Genomic DNA, 15,589 nt, shown 5'->3' with positions numbered 1-15,589 from the left:
GAAACAAAGAAAAACAAATTAAAGCTAAAGAGGACTTGAAAGAAGTTACATTGAAAAGGTAGTCGATTCTATGAGAAATTTTATCTTTTGTATCGATTATCGATTGTAATACCACGACAAAATCATTTCCCTTCGGGAAAACAACCACTAAAATTTCAGCGTGTATATGATCCCTCTAGTAGATTTTTTATTTAAAGATTAGCGCTTTGCTGCGGTCAGATCTGCTAGCAACTGATGATGCAACCTCAGATGGAGTTCGTTTGCCTAGAAGATGCCTATTAACTCTTGACTTAAATATACCCATATTAAAACTGGAGGGCAAACTGATGCTGGAAGGGCGTTCCATAGCGGTTCGAATTAGAAATGCAGACCTTAACGACGCGACGCCTTGCGGTACGATAGTAGAAAGGAACCAGGTCAAAAGTTCTTGGGCACACTCACCGAAATATAATTTTAATTATTATGGGAATCATTAATGGCTGAGTTTAACATGACATCTCTTCGAAATAGGCGCGAAATACTTGACTTGTGCTTTCTACATAAAATATTACGATATAAAGTTAAATGTAGTAACCTTCTCCATTGAATATCCTTATCTGTTCCACATAGACACTCCCGTAGTTTTATATCCCCAAAAATCTTTCATATACCTTTCACCAAATCTCATCTAGGAAATCAAGCCCCAATTATGCGTATATGTCCATAATTTAACGAAATATCAAAAAAGATACCTGGCATCCACATATTTCAGCTACTGCATTCAAAAAAAACTCTTATCATTTTACGGTGGGTTCATCTCCTAAGTAACTTAGTTATTTGTTTAGTTAAGTAGTTAGTTAAGTTCTTTTTATTTCACACACACATTACACATTTTATAGATACATTAATCAGCCTGTGTTTGTTTATAAGTGTCGTAGTTTGTGTTAAATTAATGTATTGTGTGTGTTCCTAATAAATAAATAAATAAATAAATAAAATTAATTTTAAATCCTTAAAGTTTATATATAGAAACAGGTATAGAGCTTTAGAACGAACGTTTGGTGGCAGCAGGCAGCAGCGCTCAACAACAATGCAGTTTTCAATTACGTTGATAGCGTCACGGCGCGGGCTCCCTATTGAGCTTTAATAACTTAAGTGGATTCCTTTTCTAGTGCACTGTAGAAGTTCACGGGACTTTGAAAAATAAGGTTACTAAGCATATGTATATAGTTTTAAAATCCATACTAATATTATAAATGCGAAAGTGTGTCTGTCTGTCTGTCTGTCTATCTGCTAGCTTTTCACGGCCCAACCGTTCAGCCAATTTTGATGAAATTTGGTTTAATCAGACTTAGCTTATATCCCGGGGAAGGACATAGGCTACATTTTATCCCGGAAAATTAAAGAGTTCCCACGGGATTTATAAAAAACCTAATTCCACGCGTGCGAAGTCGCGGGCATCAGCTAATTTAAAATAAATCATTTTATAATGGCTATTTTCAAAATATCAGAAAAAAAAAATTATCACTGTAGAGAATTGTTGGATGTGTCATTGGAAAAAGAATGCTAGTCAACTCTTTCATGAACTTTGTCAAGATTGCGTACATTATGAAATAATGTATGTTTATACAATTTGAAGATACCCACAAAAGTGAGACATTAATTTGCTTGTGTTAAAGTTCAAAACTTTCATGTTAAAACTAAGTACACAGTGAAATAAATAAGTGACATTGATAAAAAGTTTCAAAGCATAACAGAATAAGAGTATCATGTACATATCCGACAAACATATTATTTATATTCAAGATAAGTAAAAAAATGTATGAATAAAATAACAATTGACAATGGAATATAAAGTTACACCCACTTGGTACACCCGAGGCAGCGTGTTTGTGTATGTGTGGGTGAAACATTAGTCAAAATAATGATATACTTTTCACCTCAGCATAAATAAGTATTAGCTTAGAAGATAAGTACACCTAGGGGTCGTGGGATCAAATTCTGCTTAAATTCTTTTACGGTAGAGGAAGGTTTTGTTCAAAAATTTGAATGTTGTATTTCAATGATCATTATGAAGACTGAATTACCTACTTACAATTCCCATTTAGAGCCTTAAACATCATGAAAAAAAGCACGAATTTGAAGAAAGTTACAGTTCTAGTAGGTAGGTACATTACAATTTGGGCATATTTTTTATGATTAACTTTGGTTCATACGATCACGTGCCCTACGTATTAAATAGCTAAGAAGTAGCTTCCTTATTGTAGCAATAATTTTAAGATACTTAGTCTTTTTGCTCTTGCTAGAATAAAACAATATTGTAGATTTAGTGACTTCACGACGTGGATTTTTAATTGGAAAGACAGACAGACACACATTTCTAATATTAGTATAGTATTTTTTGCGCAACAGATCAATCAGCCTAGCTAGGCTGATTGATCAGCTGATGACAGCTGTCCAGGGCGGAAATGCAGCCAGTATTCTTGGCACCATTCCACGCAGGCATGATTTCCACGCAGGTATAGTTATTACTATTAGATAAGGCTAGCTTTAAGTTCTATTGTAATGTTTTCAATTAAAAAGTACGGATTAAAAATATTGTTTCTCATTTCTTTTTTTACTCTTTTGGAGTACCTAAGTATAAGTTTTGCTCACGGGTGGGAGGGTAAGCAAACTTTGTGCAACGTTTTGGATTCACAAGGGTGCACTCCAACTGCAAGCCAGCGGAATACTAGTACAATTTAACTGAATTACCTTGGCTTGTCGTCGCAACTGGCCATTGGGGCAAACTGACCGAAACTAGACTACGATTAGTGTTTAGATAGGTATTTACTTTAAATTAGTTGGAGTAATGTTGGAGAGCTTTCTAGTATACCCGTACTGTAGCCAGTACAAAGTTGCCTTTTTTATTGTTTTTATAGTAAAGCTGCTTTAGCTAAAAACGTTCACTGGTTTAGCCTAGCTACGTAACCTGTACTAAGTTTTAATAATCTCTTCTGAGCCTGCTCAAATGTAGTTTGTTAATAAAAACTGCAATACCCTTTTCAGGTTAGCGCGCTTCCACCTTAGATTGCATCATCACTTACCACCAGGTGACATTGCACGATCTTAATAAAATAATAAAAAAGAATAGGCTTCTTTTTGTCCTAAAGGTTAGTTCCTACAGGATTTTTATAAAACCTAAATCCACGCGGACGAAGTAGCGTGCATCATCTAGTATTAAACTTCGTGTGATGGGGTGCGCTCAGATGCTCTTACAGGAAACTCCCTTTAATACTATAACACATAACACATATTAATTTATGTATACACACACATATAACATATGTTTTAATATTAAAACATGTCACATTGAATCACGCAGCGTTAACGCGTAGTCTACACGGTGTGGTCACGTTGGGCTGCTATCACGTTTTGTGTATTTTAGGCTTAAATATGAAGCATTTTAGAAGCATCAAATCTGCATGACATTATTGCAGCCATTTCTCACGAACACACACAATCCTAATGAATGGCAGCCCTAAGTGCCATAAAAGGCGACCGCGAGTACGACACAGACAAACGGTTGGGAATATTGCACAATTTCCCGTGTGCTCTCAGCCTAATGTGAATTTACTGCACCGACTTTATATTTTTATTTTTTTACTAAATTGTTAAGTTAAATAATTATACAGGTAATTAACTGACCCATCACGACTTCTGTCAGATATCTGAAACTTTTTCGGGTCTACGACGTAAAAGAAATAGCTACGAGTATTACATATTGTAAAATCACAATTTTCTAAGACTCGACAATTTGATCTGTAGGCACGTCAATGTCAGTCAGTCAGTTACCCTTTTAGTATGTATTATTTACAGTTGACTTTAAAACCTAATAGGTATTATAATTGTTATGGTATTCCATCACACTCTACGAAGCGCGAGTTTGAGGCGAAATATTCTGAAAATTGTTACAAGCCTGCTGCGAATTTGTTTGATATACAGTTCAGTCTGGAAATGTCTTTCTAATAAACATATTTTATTTAAAGCTATGCTATGCAATATGACTAAAATAACTGTTTTAATAGGTGGTTTTGTGGTGGAGTTCGGCTCAGGTTTCCTAGGATAATGGCCGCTATGTGACGGCGCGGCTAGAGAGCATTTTAACACCAATGTAAGATATACAACCGACAGATTTTGCTGTCAGTTTTACCAGTCATTGCTATCACTGATAGGTACATAGCCCACCGACCGAACAGTTGTTTTAGACTAACGATTAAGTATTTATCTGGATTATTCTCTTAAATGATGGAATCAACGTATGTAAAACCTATCTTCTTATCGTCTTGCAGGTCTTACGGTATCAAAAAAAGTTTTCAAGGATTTTACGTAAAACATTTTTTTTAAAGACCTCGTTTGAATAAAAATATGTATTCAACGCTGTATAGAGACCGCTATGTGACGGCATCACCAGCCTATAAAAAGTTACTTTGATAAAACGTCGTTTCTAGTTATTTATAAATCCACGCCAACCCACCCCGAGCATGCTCTGCACGTTAGCATAGTTCATGCACCCACGGAACTTCTCATTGTCGGGTAGTTTTAGAACCGCTTTAGCAATTTCGGCTTTGTGGCGTTGTATGGAATTTTTGCTTTATGATCTAACCCCGCGATATTGCCACGCTTTTGAATTTACCAGAACAACGTGGGAGTTCCGATCAGATACTTCATGTTCCCTTTCAAATTTCTCTCAAACTGAATAATTTTATAAGTAGTTTTCAGATTATATTTTTGAACTTACTATGCTTCTATAAATAGGTACTTCCTTTATTTTAATTATAGTATAATTCAGTTTAATTTATGATGACTTCAGTATCAAAACGTTTTATAATTATTATGTATTGTAAAATATTATTTAGTAACAAACAAACGTCTCATCTTGCAAACCCCTCTGCTACTCGTAGGTACAAGCTTTTTGTTTTGGAGATGAATCGCAAATATTCTTTAAAAAAACCGATTCATAGTATCGCAAGTTTGAGTATTACTAATATTATCCATGTTGTACGATTCTTTAAATATTGCGTTAAACAGTTTTAAAGTTTTCAACGACGACAAAAAGAACTTTATCTATTTCGTTCGTCCATTCCATGTTCATTCGTTTTTGAACCGTTTCCGTTCAAAAGCAACTATCATCGTCCAATCACCGAAAAAATAAAGCTAAAACACCAGCGCGCGTACAAAAATATTTTATACAGTCAAAAATAAATTCAGCAGCAAAATTTTAATCCAAGATAGGCCGCTACCTGTGTAGATAAGTGTTGTTTATGCTACGCGGTACAGCAGAATTTACGATCGCCGAATTTAATTCAGGAATCGCCCATTAGCACGACGCGCGGAAAAAATACGCACAATTCGTTTGCTTGAACAGCATTAAATTAAGCTTAATTTGAATAATTTTGCGTTGCGATGCGTAATCGCCGTAATTAAAGGTGCGTCTGTAAACGGCATTATACAAATTAAATCTTTAATGGGTGCAATTGGTAGGGATTAAAAAATTAAGAGTACTTCATCCGCCCTGCAGTAATACAGAATTCTTTACATTACTCTCCGAAATGCTTCAGTGAAGTCTTAATTAAAGTGAAAGCCTGGTCGCGCAATGCTCGTCATCTATCATCCACATTCTTCTAGCTGCCGAATCATGAATTTTATAGGCAGCTGACAGGTTGCGAACGTCGCGCGAATTTCGCTAAACGTCAAATTAGTTACGGGTAGGTTTAGGTATTAGGTAGAATTGCAAAGTGCCTTCTCCATAAACGTGACACTGGCACACCTAAAAGCCAATAATTGGGAATCAAATTGAACATAATTGCAAAGGAGGAGATGAGTAGGTTTTTAGTCTATAGGCCGTTGGGCAACATCTCCAATGGAGTCGGGCATGCCTAAGGTATACATGAGGATTTTCCTGCTTCCCGAATGAAAAAAAGGTACAGAATCAGCGGCTCCAGGTATTTTTTAAGATACCTATGTAATTTTTTGAATAATTTTTTACACCTGAACTAACTTAACCGTTATCGTGTTGTACGGTACCGTTAATCTATATCGTATTCTTAAACATTTCGTTACACTTGCTACACTGGCTTTTGCACGGTTGTCAACAGCTGTTTGAGTTTTCACGCCATTCATGGTTGGCGGTGATTTTTCGCCGCATTAATTTATTTTCACCCGACAGCGCGAATAATTTTCAAATACATATCAAAGAATACGGAACCAGCAGGATTCGAAACTTGCGTCTTTCTGGGGATCGTGCCCAGAGCGCCTTTGGCCGCTAGGTCACAGTTCACTTAATTCGCGGACAAGTAGCTTAGGTAAAATACTATGATACATTTTTTATTGTGCGTGAGTGTTTATTAGTTTTTAAATGCATGTATGAGTTTGCTCATTTCAGACGTTATAGGAATTTAATATAGGAATACATGGCCTGATTTTAACGATTCATCGATTTGCTTTAACCTCGTGAATGACACTGAAGATATTGTAGTCGAAATTAAGTTTTTTGCACTTTATCTTGTTGAATAAACAAAAAAAATATTCATCATCATTACGTGCTTGAATACTACAATTAATTTGATGTATTACGGATCGTAAGCACCAATTAATATATCGGAAACATTAGAACAAACACAGCTCGGATGCTAATGACTAATGAGCCAAATGAACTGCATGCGTTAACACACAAATTAATGCAAATAAATTGATTTGACTAAAAGCAAATATGTCCAACTAAATATACTTAATTTCACTGAACAAACTTACTAACTGAAACAACAAACGACGCGTGAACCTAGCTACGAATTACGATGAGATATTTCATATTATTACCAATGTCGGGATCTGACACACTTGAATTTTTGTTCTAGGAAACTTTCCCAGCAAAAATATGTTAGTATCGACTAGCTGATAGTATGTTCTGTTCTCATTGATCGACTCGGCACCGATACCACTATGGCAAAGGTGTAAGTAATAACCTCGATGGTACCGAAAGAAGAGAAGTCTCCTCAGCCTGTTTTTGTAAAGTCCAGAATGAAGCGAATTTACAAGGCCGAACAGAGTGATATAATAGAAACGTTGTTTTTACTATATAGGTATGCTTGCACTTGACTTCAATTACATCAGAAATTAGGAGATGGTGCAAAGCAGCCTAAGGTGGAGCGCGCCTGCCTAGAAGGTACCAATTCATCCTACTTTTAAAGGTACCAATATTAAAGCTAGCGGGACTATTTTTTACTAAAGATTTACTTTCAATATATTTCAACATAACTATTTCCAGCGTCAGTTAAACGCTAGTGTGTCCCGACACTGAATTAATAAGCAAAACAATTGAATTCCACTCAGCGTCCATTCGTCTGCTAATTATTCAAACAGTCAGTAATTTACTGTTTAAATATTAAAATTTCAATCATCCATTTTTCGACCGGCAGATTTTTCATGTCATCCCAATGCGAGTGTCAATTGATCAATGATTCTCTCGGTAATCAATGACTTTCATTATTAAAGCGTTTTCACTTTGAAGCAGTTAATCTTTTGTTACCAGATAATCTACGACAAGGTATAGCTCAACAGCAAGTTAGAAGAATTTTGAAATGTGGAGTTGATCTACTCAGTAAGAGTACAGTTGTATTTGTACATTGCACGGTACAGGTGATGTGGTATATTTTTTGATTGACTTCTTATTTTTCGCGACTTCATGTGCAATTTAGGTTTTTTTGAAGATTTTGGAATTCTTCGAAATTCTTTCTTCGTGATAGTCTATGTTATAAAAAGAATCAACAAAGAAAGTATCAAGTTTTTACACTCAGTGGTTTGAGCTATACGTTCGCGTTGGTGTGTTAGTCAGTCAGTTTCTCCTTATAGAAGAAAACAGAAATATCATAAACCTTTGTATAAAATATATTAATCTACAAAATAAAATAGAAGTAACCAAAACAATTGGACAAAAGATTGAACGAAATCAAAGTAAAAATAAATACAACTTTTAAAAGAAAAGAAAATAGAAATAATGGTAAATTTTTGGATAAAATTAAATAAATCTGCTACACAAATAGTCCTAAAGAATAAAATAGAAGTAGTCAAAATAAATTAAACAAAAGATTGAAAGCAATGAGAGAAAAAATAAATGCAACTATGTAGAAGACAATGTTATTGTCGTACCGTATCGAGACTGGAAGATCTCGCGTTTAATCTAATTAATAAAACACGAGATACTATTAAGGGATTAGCTCTTCAATTACAAGGAGTAGTAGAGCTAAATGTATAAAAAGAAAAGTCCTGACTCATTGAATGACTCATCGACGCTGAGCCCAAGCCCTCGGACCTAGAAAGCGGGAATTTTGTAAATAAACAAATAAATACTTGTTTATTTGGGACCATAGCGCAAACACAGTAGGTACACTATACAGACCACAACAAAAATATACAGATAAAAAATCACAAATACTAAGCCCATAAAGAACGCATTTCAACCAAGAAAACCAGCGCCATTATGTAGCTCTAATAGATAGTGTACGACTATACGTATATAACAGAAGAGAGAATATAAACAAGGCAGCCTGATACACGTGCAAATTTTATAATATCATAAAAATGGCCACCAACAGAAGCCGATGTCAACAATTATTAATCCGTTCGAGTTCAATAACGAAGGAACAAGCGGAAAGAGAGAGAGAGAAGTCTTAAGATATTGAGACGACAATACATTTATGTTTCACAAACAAAATTAGGTCTAAGATTTTATTGTTATAGTTTATTATCAGCTCTATCAAGTGACACAACATTGAAATACCGGAAAAATGTAGCCGTTAACTTTTTACTTTACACCACATTCACGTTTTAATAGATTCCGGCATTGTCCATTTGAATTTATGGTGACATGTTTAGAAAGGTTAGTGATATACAAATAAAATATTTACGTATTTAAAACGACTCTTCAATAAACCAACACACATAATAAAAATTACTTGTATATTTTAATGTTTACTATACTTTATATGGCTACAATATATTATTTAATAAATTAAACGAAGTGTTAACTACCCGTCAATAAATTTTAATCTTCATAAGTTGCTTGAAAATGGCGAGTAGAATCACTGTCATAATGGGTTATTGGTAAAGCTCGCCCGGGGACAGCAATAAAAATGCTATTAAACACGTGCATTTATTAAGCTTTTATGGAGTTCATTATAATGAATTAACACTTAGAGTTACTAGACTTGAATACTTAAATAATAATTAGTCTTTAATTCCCTATTAATCCATACTTACTAATATTATAAATGCGAAAGTGTGTCTGTTTGTCCGTCTGTCAGCTAGCCTTTCAGGGCCTTGCTGTTCAACCGATTTCGACGAAATTTGGTACAGCGATAGCTTGCATCCCAAGGAAGGACATAAGCTACTTTTCATCCCGGAAAATCAAAGAGTTCCCACAGGATTTTTAAAAACCTAAATCCACGCGGACGAAGTCGCAGGTATCGTCTAGTTTCTCTATAACAGGAAAAACTGATTGAACGGCATTTATCAACGTGTGACTTAAACTGCTGGGTCTAGAAGCTTAAAATTTTTCATATAGGGTCTCTCTGTTGTAATATAGACTCCTATCAAGACTGGGTTTTGAGACATTTTAACGGAGTTTTTAAAAAGTACGACTCATCAATTTTAGAATTGCCAACGGACATCTATTTTCGCACTTAGATCCATTTTAGGTACTTGCACCATTTTCTATTTCATTATGAGAATAAAGCTCAGTAGGTATCCACCTAATCGGTAGGCCAATCCGATTATTGACAGGTGACGTGATTAGTTTTTCATAACATCAATAAATAATAATTATCTGACTGGATCTTCTAAACTCATATCCGCTCATCTCTGCTTTGCTGGATACCGGCCCTTAAGTATTTTAGGTGTGTAAGTTAGGCATTTTAGGTCCTTGCAACATTTGAAATTTGAAAAAAAACCACTTTTATTTCATTATGATGATTAGATAATAAATTAGTAGATGAAAATCTTAGAACTTTATAGACGTATACATTATACAACCACATAAACTAAGAGATAACATACTCTTTAGTAAAGGAATCTTTAACTACATACCTAAATAATTATAGGTTTAAACAACAATTAATTAATTCTTATAAATTAGGCACTTACGATTTAAAATGCCACCATCAAATAACGATTTACCCCGACGATAACAACATACTCTGCATAGATCTAATTAGTGTGCGCGTTAAGCTAATCGAGTGGTACTTGACGAGGGTCGGGAGGTCGCTGCGTGCAGCGGAGGAGGGCATAAGTTGGCCCATTACCGTAAGAGCACACTAGGGACTTTTTGTTCCTAAACTTTCTGTTCTGCCACCAGCCCCGACGACTCGATGGAGGCTTAAAAACTAGTAAGTACTATACAACAGGCAGTGATACTCGATAATAAATGCGCCCTTTTCTTTCTATAGGTGCTATAGTTTCTATAGCACCTCTGTAGTTCAGAGGTACAGGAGGACCTTGTACCTGCGCAGCGGGTGACTTATGCATTTATCTAATTAGTGTGAGCGTTAAACTAATTGACTGGTGTTTGATGGGAGTTAGGAGGGCGCTGTGTACAAGGAAGGCCCAAGTTGGGCCATTACGGTAGCGGCACACTAGAGACTTTTTATTCCAAAACATTTTATACAACCGCCTTCCAGTTCCTATACACACATGCTTAAAAGTAAAACGCTGTTATGATATCATCGTTGATAAGCGTAACTTCACACAAATTACCCTAGTTTTATTGATACGGCTAAAATACCATTTGTAGCGGAGATTTAAATAAATGTTTCGTTTTGGGAAAAAGAGACCGACCCTTAACCTTGACTACGAACGTACGGAAACTTGAGCAATCCACTTTAGTTTTTTTTGTGGGCCTAATATTTTAACCGCCTGTAATGAAAGTGACACGTGTATGCAGGGGCGTGCAGGTCATAGAGGCATAAATGCACTGCTTACCCCAGTTGTAATAGCTCAATGCATATTTTTCATTTCGACCTGCCAATAAACAGGTTCCTAGCTAACTAGTGCCTACCCTGGCTTCAAACCCTGTGCACGCCACTGCGTGTATGCCTTCATGTTTTCCATACAAAATGTTAGCAGCTCTGTGTAGAGCGAAATGAAGCTAGTGTAATTATACGGTTATTCGGACAGACGCGCTCGGACGCCTTTTAGCCCTTTGACGTCGAAACGCCCCATTAACGAGGATGGTTGATTTCGTCAGCTAATTGCTGGGCCTCAAAGAAAACAAGATTAGAAAAATAATTTTTGAGGCGCAGCTTCTTATGTAGGTACACGCTCGCTTGGACCAGTATAATGAAAAAAAATCGTTTGCCTTGAGCCTGTTAGATGTCGTGGGATATACCCGATAGAAGTGAAGCATTGTCTCGCTCGCTTATTTGTCCTTATAAGTGAGCGAGAAAGAGTACAGCTTCGCTTCTGTCGAGTGTGTGAGATTAGAAGTTATCACCATAGAGTTCGACTTAAAATTCCGATACCTGATAATATAATTTTTAAGTCACCTAGTGCATACTTGTGCAATAATATTAAGTAAAATTATAAATTAAATTAGAAACTAACTTAATTATTATCTCAACATAAACATAATTGACAAAAAACACGAAATAATATATTGAACATCACACAAACTGAAACAGAAAAAAAAATGGAATTGGGCTCCGATATCCAACCACGTCGAATTTAATTACTATCAAGCAAGATTGCGATTTTTCAAATATTCAAACGAAGAAACCGAACAAGGCGAAGGCTCCGAATCAGTCAGAACTCAGAATCAAGTCAGCCGAATTGCCGAATTAAACCTTTGAGTACTATCAATGGCGACTCAACCCGCCTGCAGACGCGCACATTGCGTGCTAAATACGCGAAGAATAATTTCTGCCATATTATGAGGTCCTGCTGTGTAAAGGTAGGGGCTTATTGGTACAATTGAATTCTGTGCATAAACGCAACGTACAAACGCAGAAGAGAATATCACTGAAATAAAGTGTGCCGGGTTGTTTGGTGCGCACAAATGCACTACGTAATTTCAATCGTGATACTATTGCTGGCGGCATATTTCGCACGCAGCGTGTAAGTATACTTCACATTAATATACACACCAAGGATGCCTTTTCTACAACATAATCACTACATAGGAAAGTATCCGACATACATTGATATACATAATATATCCGCATTAGTAGATAGTAGTAGAAATTTCTGACGGACTCATCAAAAACCAGCCCAAATCCTTACACGTAGAAAGCTGAAATTTTTCACAGAAGTTGTCTTTATAATGCACTTATGGAATAAGGCCAGATTTTTCAAAATCACCACGGGAGCATAGCCGCAGGCGGTTGCTAGATATTTGTACTAACATACACCCTGCATGATGGCTGAATCGGTTGGCGAGATAGATAATATGGTCATACGGCCGATCCAGGCTTTTTGGTCGCCTCGTCGATCTCCGAATAAAACTGTTGATTACGTAGGCACCGCCCGAAGTTACGCTCCGTCAATCGGAATTTTATTTACTCGGTCGTTCGAAAAACAAATATGATGGCTTTTAATTTATGAGCACGTCCGTAGAGCTCTGATCAACCGATGGTGCAGCGTATAATAAAATCGTAACGAGGTGTCTGTTCGTTAAAAGTTGTTAAAACAAAGTGATTCATGATTTTATGGGCGATTCAAAAACCAAGATGTAGATGACTTTTGCGCAATATTTTATTTGACTTTTAATGTGGCAGTGTCTTTGTGAATAACTTCCGTTATACCTGATCTAAATCTTGTGCACCACCAGGTGAGATTGCAGTCAAGGGCTAACATTTGTATTGGAATAAAAAAGCGCTTAACAACTCTTATTATAATCAATCAATCACCTCAACTATTGCCGTTCCACTACTGAGCAAAAAAAAGCCTTGGGTTTAGGCCATAGTCTAGTACGCTGGCTAAGTGTGGATTGAGAGACTCTGAACTGTAGTAGATTAAGCATTCCTAAAATATGACGCGATACCTACATGGTGTTGTATAAACAAACGAATAGTTAGTCTTGTACTGACTGACTCATCAACGGCCAGCCCAAATCTTTACACCTAAGCCGATAAATAAAGCCGATATGCACAGAGGTACCTTTTATAATCCTACATATAAACAAGGAATTAGGCTGGATTTTTCCATATTCCCACAGAATCGAAGCCGCGGGCGGTCGCTAGTTAAAAATATAGAGTAACAAAACAGTCATTACTTCAACTCTCGTTAAGTTTCCGTTGAAATCATAAAGATGTCATCTCACAACTGTATAACATAGGCATAGCCACGAGTATATCAACTAGTTCAGTCATGGCTAACAGACGACTCGTTCAAATTCGTGATACGTATTTTATTTGATCTTTTTACACGAGCTCGTTTGCGCCGTGACGACGGTGTACGGGCTAATGGAGATATCGCATCTGTCATATCAAGAATATATCGTTTGACAGTTTTATTGCGATTGCACGCGATGCCGAGATAAAAGACACGACTTAGGCTCTTTACGCACTGCATACGATCCAAATCTGAGAAAACTTGGATCGAATCCGAATGTCGGAGTTTAAAATACCGACACTGCATCTGTTTTTACGGATGTTGCCACACACCACCGTTCGAATCGTCGGCTCGGATTCGGATTGGTCACAGTGCGCAATCGTTCAAACAAATATGTTGTAATTTTGTAAATTCCGTCCGTGAACTATGCTCCGCATCGGAAATAGTTCGGAAAACGAAATAGGGATCTAGCTTGCCTCACACCTCATAAAAATTGTACTTTTTTATTCTATTACACATTAACTCTTAACTGCAATCTCACCTAATAAGTAAGTGATGATGCATTTTAAGATCTAAGTAAGCGGGCTAAATTAAAAGAGGTCTGCCGTTTGGCAGTTAAACCCATAACCCTCATCGGTTTCTACACGGCATCACACCGGAAGGCTAAATCGCTTAAAAAAAACATATTTATATCACTCGAAAAGAAAAGAAATTGCGTAACAGGCTGAAAAACCAGGCCAGATCAGGGACAGTTAAAAAATTATACCTAAATTCCCAAATTGTCCCTGCCGGGAATCTACGGCTCCTTCAGGTACCTACAGAATTCTCGGACTCGGGTCGAATACAGTGTGTAAAGAGCCTTAGGGTGAGAATCGGGCTGGCTCGACAACTGGGTGTCCGCGACTTGTTTTCCCGCAAGCATTTTCAACTCAATAAGACAGATTAATCAGGTTCACACTTTCATTGCGCTTAACCATGATCTTAACCGTTTTCGTTATAAGCTTTGCAGCTTGACCTTAACTGATAGTAAGTGATGATGCAGCTACGACTGAAAGCAAACACGTTATTTTGTTGTGGTATGTCACAATGCAATTGGGGCGTGCCTCTATTGTGCACGTCTTTCATTGAAGTTGACATATTACAAGTGCACTGGAAGAGGTGACCCTACAAAATGACAATTATTTTTAGGCCGATTTGAAGCGCCCTACCGAGCGTACCGGGATTCAAAATTGACACTTTGTGTGAAATGATCTTCGTATAGACAGAATAATGATGTCATCGCTAACGTTTAGTTTTGAGTACGCTTACTGCTGCTATCAGCGCCGAAATTGCGAAAATCAAATTGTTTCAAAATAGGGTCGGCAATCGCAAGTCCAGCGTACCTACTTTTATTAGTAGAGGTCAATGAGGTCTTTATATTTTAAAATGTATGACTCCGATCACCTTCTGTAGCGTCAGGGTACACGACAACAAACTATTTAATGTTGGTGGTTGGTTAACCTGAGTGCGGTTTATCTACCAAATGCGGGAAAAAGTTGGAGGAGACTTACCAACACTTGCAACGGGAAAAATGGCATGCACATGAGAAGGCCCTACCACACGAGTAGATATTATAGACCAGAGGGGAAGCTTCACACTAGCTCACGCACACCACGACATGCCACGGACGCTCCATGCGCCCAGTTTGGCAGCAAACGGAGCGTCCGTGACACGTCGTGGTGTGCGTGAGCTGCGCTAGAGTGAGTGAACCTACAGCCAGCCGCTAGTATGAAGCTTCCCCTCTGGTCTATATATCTACTCGTGTGGCCCTACGTCCAGCAATTATAAAGTAGAAGTAGGTGCGGGATAGCGCAGGCGCTGTGTGGGTGTGCGGGGCGTCCTCACCCCGATTTCTATGTCAACCTATCGCAAATCATACCTACTTCTACTTAATCATTGCTGGACTTAGGCCTTCTTATGTGCATGTCCTTTTCCCCCGGTGTTAGTGAGTCTCCTCCAAGACTCACCTCATACTTGATTGCCATCTCAACTCGAACTATACCTAAATCATTATTATCATTTGTAGCTAGATGTAAGTCGATCCAAAGAATCGAACTTAACTCGATGTGATAAATCATAATTTATGTTATATTTATATCATTTTGATAGCTTTACATTAAATAAAGACTACCTATACATAGTATTTAATTATTTTTTGGTCACGATCAATCAAATAAAATAGCGAGTATGCAAATTAAACATATCAATTTAT

The 15,589-nt window shown here is 37.0% G+C and overlaps 1 protein-coding gene across 1 annotated transcript in view; it reads right to left on the bottom strand.

Annotated features, from left to right (window-relative positions):
• The window catches only part of Su(var)3-3 (lysine-specific histone demethylase Su(var)3-3), a 388,627-nt gene that overhangs the window by 13,452 nt on the left and 359,586 nt on the right, over positions 1–15,589 (bottom strand). The gene's annotated exons all lie outside the window — the stretch shown is intronic.

The sequence above is a fragment of the Maniola hyperantus genome, chromosome 11, assembly GCF_902806685.2.
Source record: "Maniola hyperantus chromosome 11, iAphHyp1.2, whole genome shotgun sequence".
Classification (NCBI taxonomy): domain Eukaryota; kingdom Metazoa; phylum Arthropoda; class Insecta; order Lepidoptera; family Nymphalidae; genus Maniola; species Maniola hyperantus.
Note: the sequence above shows the minus strand (reverse complement) of the source record. Positions and strands in the feature narration are given on the sequence as shown.